The sequence below is a fragment of the Pinus tabuliformis genome, chromosome 2_2 (assembly GCF_031772625.1).
Source record: "Pinus tabuliformis cultivar Carrire ecotype Pingquan chromosome 2_2, CPIR1, whole genome shotgun sequence".
NCBI lineage: Eukaryota > Viridiplantae > Streptophyta > Pinopsida > Pinales > Pinaceae > Pinus > Pinus tabuliformis.
In genome coordinates, this window is record NC_142300.1 from 1,181,725,913 (window position 1) to 1,181,736,668 (window position 10,756).

General features: G+C 36.5%; 1 long non-coding RNA gene across 1 annotated transcript; it reads right to left on the minus strand.

Annotated features, from left to right (window-relative positions):
- Nucleotides 1-4,059: 4,059 nt before the first annotated feature.
- Nucleotides 4,060-6,236, minus strand: LOC149197692 (uncharacterized). The gene is made up of 3 exons (XR_016254223.1): nt 6,054-6,236; nt 5,873-5,947; nt 4,060-4,092 (listed from the first exon to the last, which is right to left on the minus strand). It is a non-coding gene; the product is annotated as an uncharacterized LOC149197692 (long non-coding RNA).
- Between the last annotated feature and the right edge of the window lie 4,520 nt (nt 6,237-10,756).

The following is a 10,756-nucleotide window of genomic DNA, read 5'->3' on the forward strand; positions in this document are numbered from 1 at the left end:
ACATGGGTTTCATAAGCAAGAAGTATCTCTAGGTGAAAGACTTCTTCTTGATGTCTTTAAGATTTATTCTTATGTAAAAGAGTCATGTCATGTGTATAAAAACTCTTCATGAGTTTATGTAAATATGTACAAGTCTTCAAGTTTTCTAAACAACCCTCCAAGGCCAAGATCAATGCCTCAAAAGCAAGCCTACCGAAGTCTGCAAGCAAAAGATTCAAAGGATCTTCATGTCAGCTTAAAAATGGATTAAATATATAAATATATGACATTTCGACTTGAATAAAATGACATGTCGGTTCAAAAGGTCATGTTAGCCTAATATATATGTGCACAACCATTATAAATACCTTGTTGAGGTATCCAAAAATAAGTTGTGAAGATTTCACATTTCTCTGAGATGTCAATAGGATATAGGGTGCAGGAAGGTGTGCTTCGTATGGGTGCAAGTAGTGCGATCTCATGTCACTGCAGGAAAACAAGGACTCAGGTGAGGGAGCTGCAGTCAAGGATCCAGAGAGCACGCAATCAAGGAAGAAGATCTCACATGAAGAAGAAGGGTCTGACTACACCTCGGCTAGGGTATTCGGTGCAATCACGACCAGAACTTGAAAGTATAATATGGACGCAAATCTGATCTATATGCTACCATGAATCAATGATTTAATGGACGATGAAGTAAAGACTTCGAATGTGGTTATTGCAGTAAGGTCTAAACTATATAGAGAACTAACCCTTATAGTGACAGTCTGCACATTACATGGATAAGAACGACAAGGAGCAGTCATGGTATCCTAGTAGGATACTAGGTACAAGGATGAGCAGTGATGGATCTATTCTATAGGATCAACGAAGATCACATATTTGCCTTATATGTATTACAATCTCGACATAGCTACAGACTTAGGTGCAAGACCTCGGTGACTAGGTGCAGTCATGGATCTATTCTATAGGATCAACGAAGATCACATCTTTGCCTTATATGTATTACAGTCTCGGCATAGCTATAGACTTAGGTGCAAGACCTCGGTGACTAGGTGCAGTGATGGATGGATAGAGAACAGTTTAGGATGTCCTTCTTGGAGGTTTGAAATCTCGGATAAGGTACAATAAGTTATCTCTATTATAACATGGTTACAATCTCAGTCAAGATAGTAATCTCAATATGAATATGATTTCAAAGGCAATCACAATGACAAAGATCACAAGAAGTATTACAGTGCAAGTATGATGAAAGAAGCAGTACAGTGAAGTGTTGTCATGATAGAGACAACCATGGTGTAGCCATGATAAACCTAATGACATTGCTACAACAATGCAATGGTGTCAGAGGAGCAGCAAGATGATGATCTCAGCAGTGCTCAAGAAAAAAGGATTGGTGACTTGGTCTTGGAGAGGCAAATAGTTTCAAGGGTCATGGTCTTGGTATTTGTCAATAGAATATCTATAAGAAGAATTTTGCATGGGTTTTCCTCTCCAAGAGGGAGAGGTTTTGGCCCTGGCAGAAGCCAAACATTTATGTTCCTATCTCTTTTATTCTTGATAACAGTTTGATGAAGTTAACACACACATGCTAATAATGAAGTAAACATCAAGCTAAGATAAATTATTTAAATACTTCACAAATTGTTATCATGTAATGAAAAATCATCTTAACTTTCCTTGCCCTAGATTCTTCAACAAATCAACCCGAAGGGATCTACCCTTCGGCCAAATTAGTAGGGCCTAACTCCAAGGGGCTCGAGGAGATTTGACCCATGACCTCCATTAGTGAAATACGAGAACTCGACCAACTAAACTATCCCTTACGAATACAACCCATTTACAACCTCACACACAAGAATTTAGCAAATTTCCAATACAATCTACGTTTACATTACAAACTCAATGGAAAATATTTCAAGTCAAAGCAACCAACCAACTACCAAATTCGATTAACCAAAACTTAACATTACACCCTAATAAGAGAGAAATCTAAGGGTGTCATGAGATATCAATCTATGGTTGATAAAAGGTAAAGACTAACGATTTGAACGCCCCTTATTACATGTCATTCCTTGGAACGAAAACCCCTCTTACATGTTATTCTTTGGAATGTTTGCTATTAGTATTCCACCTATATCTCCAACTTTATTCATAATTAAGCAACTAAACATAGAATTGTTTAATAACACTACATTAACTTTATTCATAATTAAGAAATTAAACATAGAATTGTTTAATAAGACTGTAGTACAAATCTATTAGATTATGTTCTCATTGAAATAATTAAACCAAACACTAAATTATTTAATAACATAAAACCAAACACTAGATTATTTAATAGCATATAAATTTGTTAGACTATATTCCAACAGTGAAATAGGGATATTGTGGAAAAGAAAAGAAGAGAGTATCAATGTAGATGTCAAGATTGGTCCCTTTGCCTTCAGTTTTGTAGCTCGATTGAGTAGTGTATCAAAAATACGATAGGGATCTAACCTCAAGACTATGAAGACGGCATGCCGAGAGGGATCTAACCTCAAGACTATGAAGACAACATGCCGCAGTAAGTGGTAATTGATATTTAACATAGGTTCAAACAAATTTGTCCACATTCTGGTCCAAATACTTCCTCAGTATCATAATATAGGAAATTCGAGAAAACAAACAAGAATAAAGTAGCCTCCGTTCACTTTTTCCACCTCTTTCCATATTCGTTCTTTTTAATTAGGAACATCCGATCATTCTAAAATCACTCAGCCATACTAGTGCATGCCAGCATTTAAAGGACCATTTTGCATAGTTTAGTATTGTTCAAGCACATATTAGAAGGAATGAAATAAATATCATACCATGTTGTTCAAAGTTGTCTTATTTTCTTCATTCAAATTCAATTCCCGCAAGTAAAATGTGTTCTTACCAAGTATATTGTTATAATAGTTTTAGTAGTTTTAAGCAAGTATATTATTCTAACAGCTTTGAGCCCTGTGGTTGACATAGGCTGAAAAATCTAAAGTTTACCACAGATACCATCCTCAAAATGAATTAAACTGTTTAAAAGTTCTCTGCAAAATACTCCCTAGTCTAAAAGAAAAAAAGTATACACCATCCAAATACTAAATTCATAAAACAAATTTGTCCCTGCCAATCTTAGGCATGCCCCTATTAATTCTATTATTGTAAATGAATGCCCCGGTGTGCATTACAATCTAAAGCAGCGGCATAAAATACGATAGTCTTGTTACAAAATTTAACTTATATTGTCATTTCTTATATTCATTCATATAAACAAAACATAAGACCCCTTATTCTCATTCAAACCCATGTGACCAGTAGATTCCAAACCACCAAAACCTAGTTTTGTAACAAAATTTAACTTACATTGTCATTCTTATATTCCTTCATATAAAGGATATAAGACTCCTTATGCTTATTCTACCAAGTGACAAGTAGATTCTAAACCACCAAATATGAAGAACATTCATTCCATCCAAGTAAAAAGCAGATTCCAAAGCACCAAATATGGAAGTGAAGTCATTAGCCAGTTTACATCTAACAACTAATAAAAAACAAAGCTACTTCTAATGCTCCTGGTATCACAATTGACTACTTTCATTATGTTATCCTGATATGATATACCTATGGTTTACTGCTTATACGGTTTACAAACAGTAAACCTTGCACAATATATAAATAATATAGGATCTCAACTTGTAAATTATTAGTTAGTTGGAATAATTCAAACAACACCAAGATCAACAGGAAGCCATATGCAAATATAACTGAGAAATTTTAACAAAATGACAAAATAATTTAGAATGAACCAAATGAATCTATTTTATAACCCAGCAGGAAACATCCTTTCGGGGAAGAATCATTGCTATTTCCTGAAGTTACATTCTAAAATCCAATACACAGACTGTGTTGTTTGAAAAACAAGCTGCAACTTTATCGCCTTCTCTATTCCAGAAAACTTCAAAAATTCCACCACTTCCTCTATATGTCTTGACAAGGCTTCCATCCTTCACAGACCAGATATGCAAACACCTGTCAAATGATCCACTTGCCAGGTACTCTCCATTTGGACTGAAAGCAACTGAATATACAGGTTCACTGAACAAAGAAGCAGCAAGATATAAAAAAGTTGTTATGGTTCTCTCTTAAGTGAATACTTGAAAACATTACTGACCAGGAATCACGAATGTAAATCACGGGGACCAGAACGCTAACTACCAGTGATACAATGCCTAGTTCGTGTCAAACCCAAACAGATATGGAAGAGTACTAAAGAGGTCCAAAATAGCCCAAAAATTCATAACAATCACCATGTCCAACCCATCATTTGCCAATAGACAGGAAAAATCTAAGATTCCAGTGAAACTCAATTAGCCAGCATCATTCAGAGACAGGCAGCATGGTAATATGAAAGACGATGACATGAAAAATAAACAAAAAATCAAATTACTGTATATGGTACTAGGTATGTACACTTAACAATAAAAACAATTACAGAAGAGGTGGATTGTTATGCATTTTGACCTCTATTTGTCCAAGACAAAGCACCCTAAAGGACCATCTACCTATTTTTGGCAAGGATGGCAGAACAAGACATAATTCTCTAACCCTTGCTTTGTTCTTACTTCTTATTATGCAGTTGAATCAAACATCTTATTTTATAATTGCTAACAAGAACCAACTGTAAATCATGTAAGCCACGCAATCTTAAGCTCTAATCCAACCCACCGGGAGGATTGCATGCATCATTTGTATTCGAAACATGCTAAGGTACACATCAGATAAATTTATTAAGAAACTTGGTTTAAGATTCATAAGATAAAAAGGAAAATTTCACTAGCGTGATCCCCATGTTAATCATGGCACAACATCAAATCTATTTATACTACCAATATTTGATACTCATTTATACTAGTGTTCTTTTGTCTACTGGTGAGTATACTATGGCTAGTTGAGATGATAAAGCATGACCAAGCACAGATGCAAACTAAGCACAACAAACATGGCAGTTCATGTGTGTTGCACAAACTTTTTGGCAGCGGTAACAATAATAGAAAATAGACAAAAAAACTGGCAATGGGTAGAGGCCACAACCCTCCACACTAAGATGCATAATCCAAATCCTCCACATAAATTAGAGAAAAATCCATCAAGATTTTCATAAAAAACAAAATGCTCAGAATGAGGACAGTTCTATACATCTAAAGAAATTTGGTAGGCTAAAGACGAAGGGTGGGAAACCTCCAAAGTAATTATTTGGCTTAAGGGAAAATTGAAGATGAAGAGGGAAAACACCTTGTAAAACAAGAATTTATATAAAGAAGACAACTTTGGAGATGTATAAAGAAGACAAGACCCACTCATAATGCAAGTCACCCAGCTACCAGAATTTGCTATACACATGTTACAAGGGAACAGTAGAGTCGAAAATAATTGTTTTGGATGAAAACATAATGATGTCCTCCAAATTTTGGGGGAAAAAAATTCCAAACATCGAAATGGAAATGAATTCAAACCAAACAAGAGAAGTGAAAACCGAGCAGGTTGAACTCTCTCTCTCTCTCTCTATCTGACACACACACACACACACCAACTTTGATCTTTCCACTACTAAATATATTTCATAAGATATGTATCTCATAGGACACATATTTCATAAGATGCATATAATCAAGAACACATTCCTTGTGCCTTATATTTTGCAGTGAAACAAAAGTACCATGCCCTTGGGATTGTGGTTCACTTTACTAGAGCATGAGGCTCTCAAAACTGAAGTTCTCAAGTATCTACTAAGCATTATATATATAATCACGTGAAACAATAAAAAGTAAATGGTTTTGCACGACAACAATAAGAAGCACAAATTCAGTTTACATACCTATGACTAGTCAAGCTGAACAATTGGCTTCCTTGATCAACATCCCATAGTTTGATTGTTGAGTCAAATGATGCACTGTCACAAAGGCTTCATTAGTAAGAATTTGCATCTGAAATAAATAAGGCTAAGAATGTTGGAAGTATATTACCATAAACTCAGGAAATTAATGTTCTATACTCACTGCAAACTGTAGCACAGAATTAAAAATAGAAACATGCGATAACCAATGCACCAAAATAATTTGAAGGATCCACAAAGCCTTGTTAAGATAGCTAACATGTTGATTTTGTAGCATCCGAAAGTCTTCTGCGTAGGCTGGTGTCTTGCATGCAGGAGAAGAAATCTTCTTTAGGTGGTTGTTCGAGAGAAGCAACTAATATGATCTCCTTCCTATGTTTTAACTTCGGAAAAAGTACATTGATTAATTATTTAAATTATGTAACTTTGGGCTAATGTTTTCCTAAAGATAAATAATTAATTATTTAAGTGACTTAGATCTAATCTCCATCGTTGATAAAAAAAGGTAAGATTTAATCATAGCCCTCAATCACCTTGGAGATAAGGGATTTGGTCCATGGAGCAATTATAAAAAGAACATATGGGAGAGGATGAAGACACAGCAGCAAAGTTATGAGAAAGTGATTTTCTCAAGGAGTGAGAGACTCCAAGACTGAAGAGAAGGGAGAAGAATTGCAGCAGGGGAATTTCAGGGGAAATTTTCAGGGAAACCAAAGCTAGAAGAGAGAGGCCGAGTCAACTGAAAAGGAGGGTCAAATTATTGGAGAGCCAAAATATCCAAAGGCCAAATTTCTCAAGTGTGCGAGGATCGTAGGAGAGGAAAGAGAGGGACCGAATTGCTGGTGAGGGAGGCTACGTTTTCCAGAGGTTGAAGTCTTCCAGTGGTACAGATTTGCAGGGACCGATTTCCTTGAAGGCCAATTTCCAAGTTCCTAGCAGTTGTATTTTTTTGTGTATTCTCTGTGGATCTAGGCCCAAATTTTCTTGAAACGTTTAATATGAAGGGAGATTGTGTTGAGCAAAAATTTGTTGTTGTAGTGTGATTGATTTCCCTATTTTATTTCTGAAAGTTAAAATACCAGTAATTTTATTTTCCAGCAGTTTTCAGTGATTGTTGAATAAATAAAAGAATTGTTGAGGTATAAATAAATCAGATCTGGTATTAATATTTAATATAAAAAATCTTGGACTCACTACTAAACAACACATCCTGTTTTATTACAAAAAACTTGTGACATAGTAAGCATATGTGTCTGAAATGAATAAGGCTAAGAATGTGTTAGCAAAATAATTTGTAGGATCCACAAAGCCTTGTTAAGATAGCTAACAAAGCCTGGAATAACTACTAAATAGCACATCCTGTTTTAGTACCAAAAACTCATGACATAATAAAAGCTCATATACAACTTCACATAAATAACACAGTACATTTAGATACACATCACCTAATATTCTTTCCAAGTATGGCTTATTGGCTGTATCCTCTATTCAGTAATGTGTAAAACCTTAGTAGTCCATTTGTACAGCTATAGATAAAAATCCTGGTAATATTGCAAGAAACCCAGTCTAGTTTTAAAGTGAAATAAACCAAATTGTTTGTTCCATCGATTATAACATGGTGTTAGTCTATGCCTCAAAGGGTTCCCTCGTTATTCTAACTTTTAAGGCACTCTTCCTTCATAAAGAGTCTCACATGTATAATCCTTTCCCCTAGGATTGGCTGGTCCAAATAATCAGGACCACTTCCTTTCGTGTAAATAGAATCTCTGGTTTTGTTTCTTGGCATCTAACTCTCATTGTGCAAGCTAAAACCTATGCCAATACTCCTATTGGTTATTTTATTGGCAGGATATACAGGCCCCCTTCCTTTTGCATTTAAATAGAGTCCTTGGTTTCATTTCTTGGCATCTGTTGTCCATTGTATGAGTTGAAACCTATGCTGGTCCTCTTGTGGTTGTCAGTGGTCGCATATATGGGCTCCTTTGCAATGGTGCACAAGAGAAGTCCCCATGTTTCAACTCCATCACACAAAGTTGCAACATTTTGAGGTAATTTATCAAGTGGTGCTTGCCAAGGGATAGAAACAATTGCAAAAATACATATATGCAATTTTCTATACTACTTTCTCAAACGGTCTGTTATGAAAGCTTTATACTATGAAATGAGCTAGATCACCAAATGTTTAAAAACCTAGATAGGGTTGAAACAGAGATACCTAATCAAAAGGTCTGTTATGAGGGCTTTATACTATGAAATGAGCTAGATCACCAAATGTTTAAAGCCCTAGATAGGGTCGAAACAGAGACACCTGACAAAGAATGATAACAATATTATATTACAAAATACTTTATACTATTACAATAACATTCATCTTTCTTGTATAGAGTTCAAGAGGTCATGTTTGTCCAAAACCCTAAAAGCTAATATGTTAAAATTGGCAACTAGGGCCAAACTCCATGTGGGTCACCTCATTTATGGCAGCTGACATTTTTCCTAGATTCCTCTTGTCGAGAGGTGTAGGATTGATCTAAATATCATCCGATTCCAACAAGTATTTATGGAGATATGAATTTATTTGTATTTACTTTACAAATTGTCAAGGTTGGCCAGCAGTTAAATGTGTGGCACACATGCCCAGTGAATCATATAAATACAAGTGAGGTTGATTCATTTTATCATCATCTCATCTCACTCATTTCTTCTCTCTCTCTCCTTAGCTTTGGGTTACACAAGGAGCAGCTCACATGTGGGAAGAAGGAGGATGCAGTAGGGCAAGAAGGATGCAGAAAGGAGGACGCAGAAGTTGTAGAAGGTCTCTTTGACTAGTGTTGACCAAATGTTGACCTTAGAAGAGTGCAGTTTTGGTGTGGTTGCCTCTCCTAGGCAGGCCGTAGTTTTGGGCATGAAAATCGAGGCAATCTGACCTCATGTTTGACCAGCGTTTATTTCCCTAGTTTGGGGCAGCAGGTTGACTACAGTCAACTGCAGTTTGACTGTATATTTGGGGTTGTTTAAGGGCTGCTTCTTCAGGAAGTTTGAGGACTATATGACCAGGAAATTGACCAACCATATTGAAGGTCATTTTCATCTCGTTTGACTAAGTTTGACTTTGCTGATCTAGGGTTTGCTACTGCTGATATAAAATTACATAATTCTAATTTTGTATTATTTCTCTCTGCTGAACTATTGAAGATAAAAGAAGATTTGATCAAAGGGTTTCCCCACATTAGGGTTTGTCCCTGGCTAGTCGCCACATCTTGTGTCTCTTGTCTTGGTTTGTTTTCTATCAATCATTTAATGTTCTATCTGCACTTTGCTTAATGTATATGTGATTTCTAATCAGTAGCTAATAAGAAGAAAAGAAGTAAATTGCTCTAAGCATAAAACATACCATAATTTAACATGGTATCAGAGCTGAGGTGAAGACAAAGCCCAAGCAAGAGCAAGAACAAGAGAAATCACCAAAGGTTGGCAAAGCTATCCTAAAAACTTCATGGGGTCCTCAACACTCTTCCCCGTTGAAGACAAGCTCCGTGAGAAGTCTGACTATCATGGATGGAAGATGTCTCTCGATCTGACTTTAGAAGATCAGGAAGTGTTGGACCATGTGAGAGGCAATATTGTTGCACCTCCATCAAATGCATCCACTGTTGCCAGAAGCAAGTGGACCAAGGGAGAAGTCAAAGCAAAGAAGATCATCTGGAACTCTATCGACAAGTGCCTAGTGGCCTATGTTTCCGAGCTGACCACCTCCAAGGAAATCTATGATAGACTGTTGAGTTTATTTAAAGTTAATGATGCAAATCAAGTTTTGTTCCTTAGAAATAAGCTTAAGGAAATTAAGAAGGGAAAATATGAGAGTATGCAAGCATATTTCTTAAGGATCACTGAGATCAAGAATGATCTCCTATCTATTGGGGAAGTAGTTCCTGACAAGGAAATGACTATCACAACTCTTGGAGGACTGCCACCTGAATGGTATATATTCAGGACTACTCTTCTCAACAATAATGTCATCCCAGGATTTGAGGAATTGATGGCTAGATGTATTCAAGAAGAAACTAGGATGGAAGAGAAAGAAACGCCTCCACTTAAAGGCAATCCCTCTACCTTTTCTTCTCATGCTAAAAGAAGAAACAATTCTGGGGCTAAATCCAAAGGAAAGGCTAGACCAAAGGGTGGAAGAAAAGGATGATGTTACAATTGAAACAAAATGGGCCACTATGCAAGGGAGTGCCCTGATAAAAGGGACTCACACCATGACGATGACCAAAGTCACTCTCAAGGCAATCAAAGGAATGGTAGGTCCAATGGCAAAGGCAAAAGAAATTTTGGAAATTAAGGAAGAGGAAAACCCTTCAAGAAGGCAAGAAAATCCAGGTATGAATCTAACGTTGTTAACAATAAGCAAGATGAATATTGTCTACCAACGACCCTCTCTACTACTGCTCCCCCAGACTCGCTGGGAAGTTGGCTTATTGATAGTGGTGCCTCAAGGCACTTCACTGGTTACAAAGAAGCTCTCTCTAATCTGATAGAGAAGGAGACCAACCTGGAAATTGTTCTTGGGGACAACACAAAATATCTCGTGAAAGGCGTAGGGAATGTCACTCTTAAATTGAATCAGGGTAATACAATTCATTTGCAAGAAGTCCTATATGTACCTGATCTCAAAAAGAAACGGGTGTCCATTTCAGCAATGGAAGACAAAGGCTACAAGGTGACCTTCATCAATGGCAACGTACATGTATGGAAAAAGAATTTTAAAGAAGATTTCACTCTTGGGTTTCAGGTCGATTCATTATGTCAGGTTGGAGGAAGTTCGCTGGGTGTCATGTCTTGTAACACATCACTTCAGTCCGAACT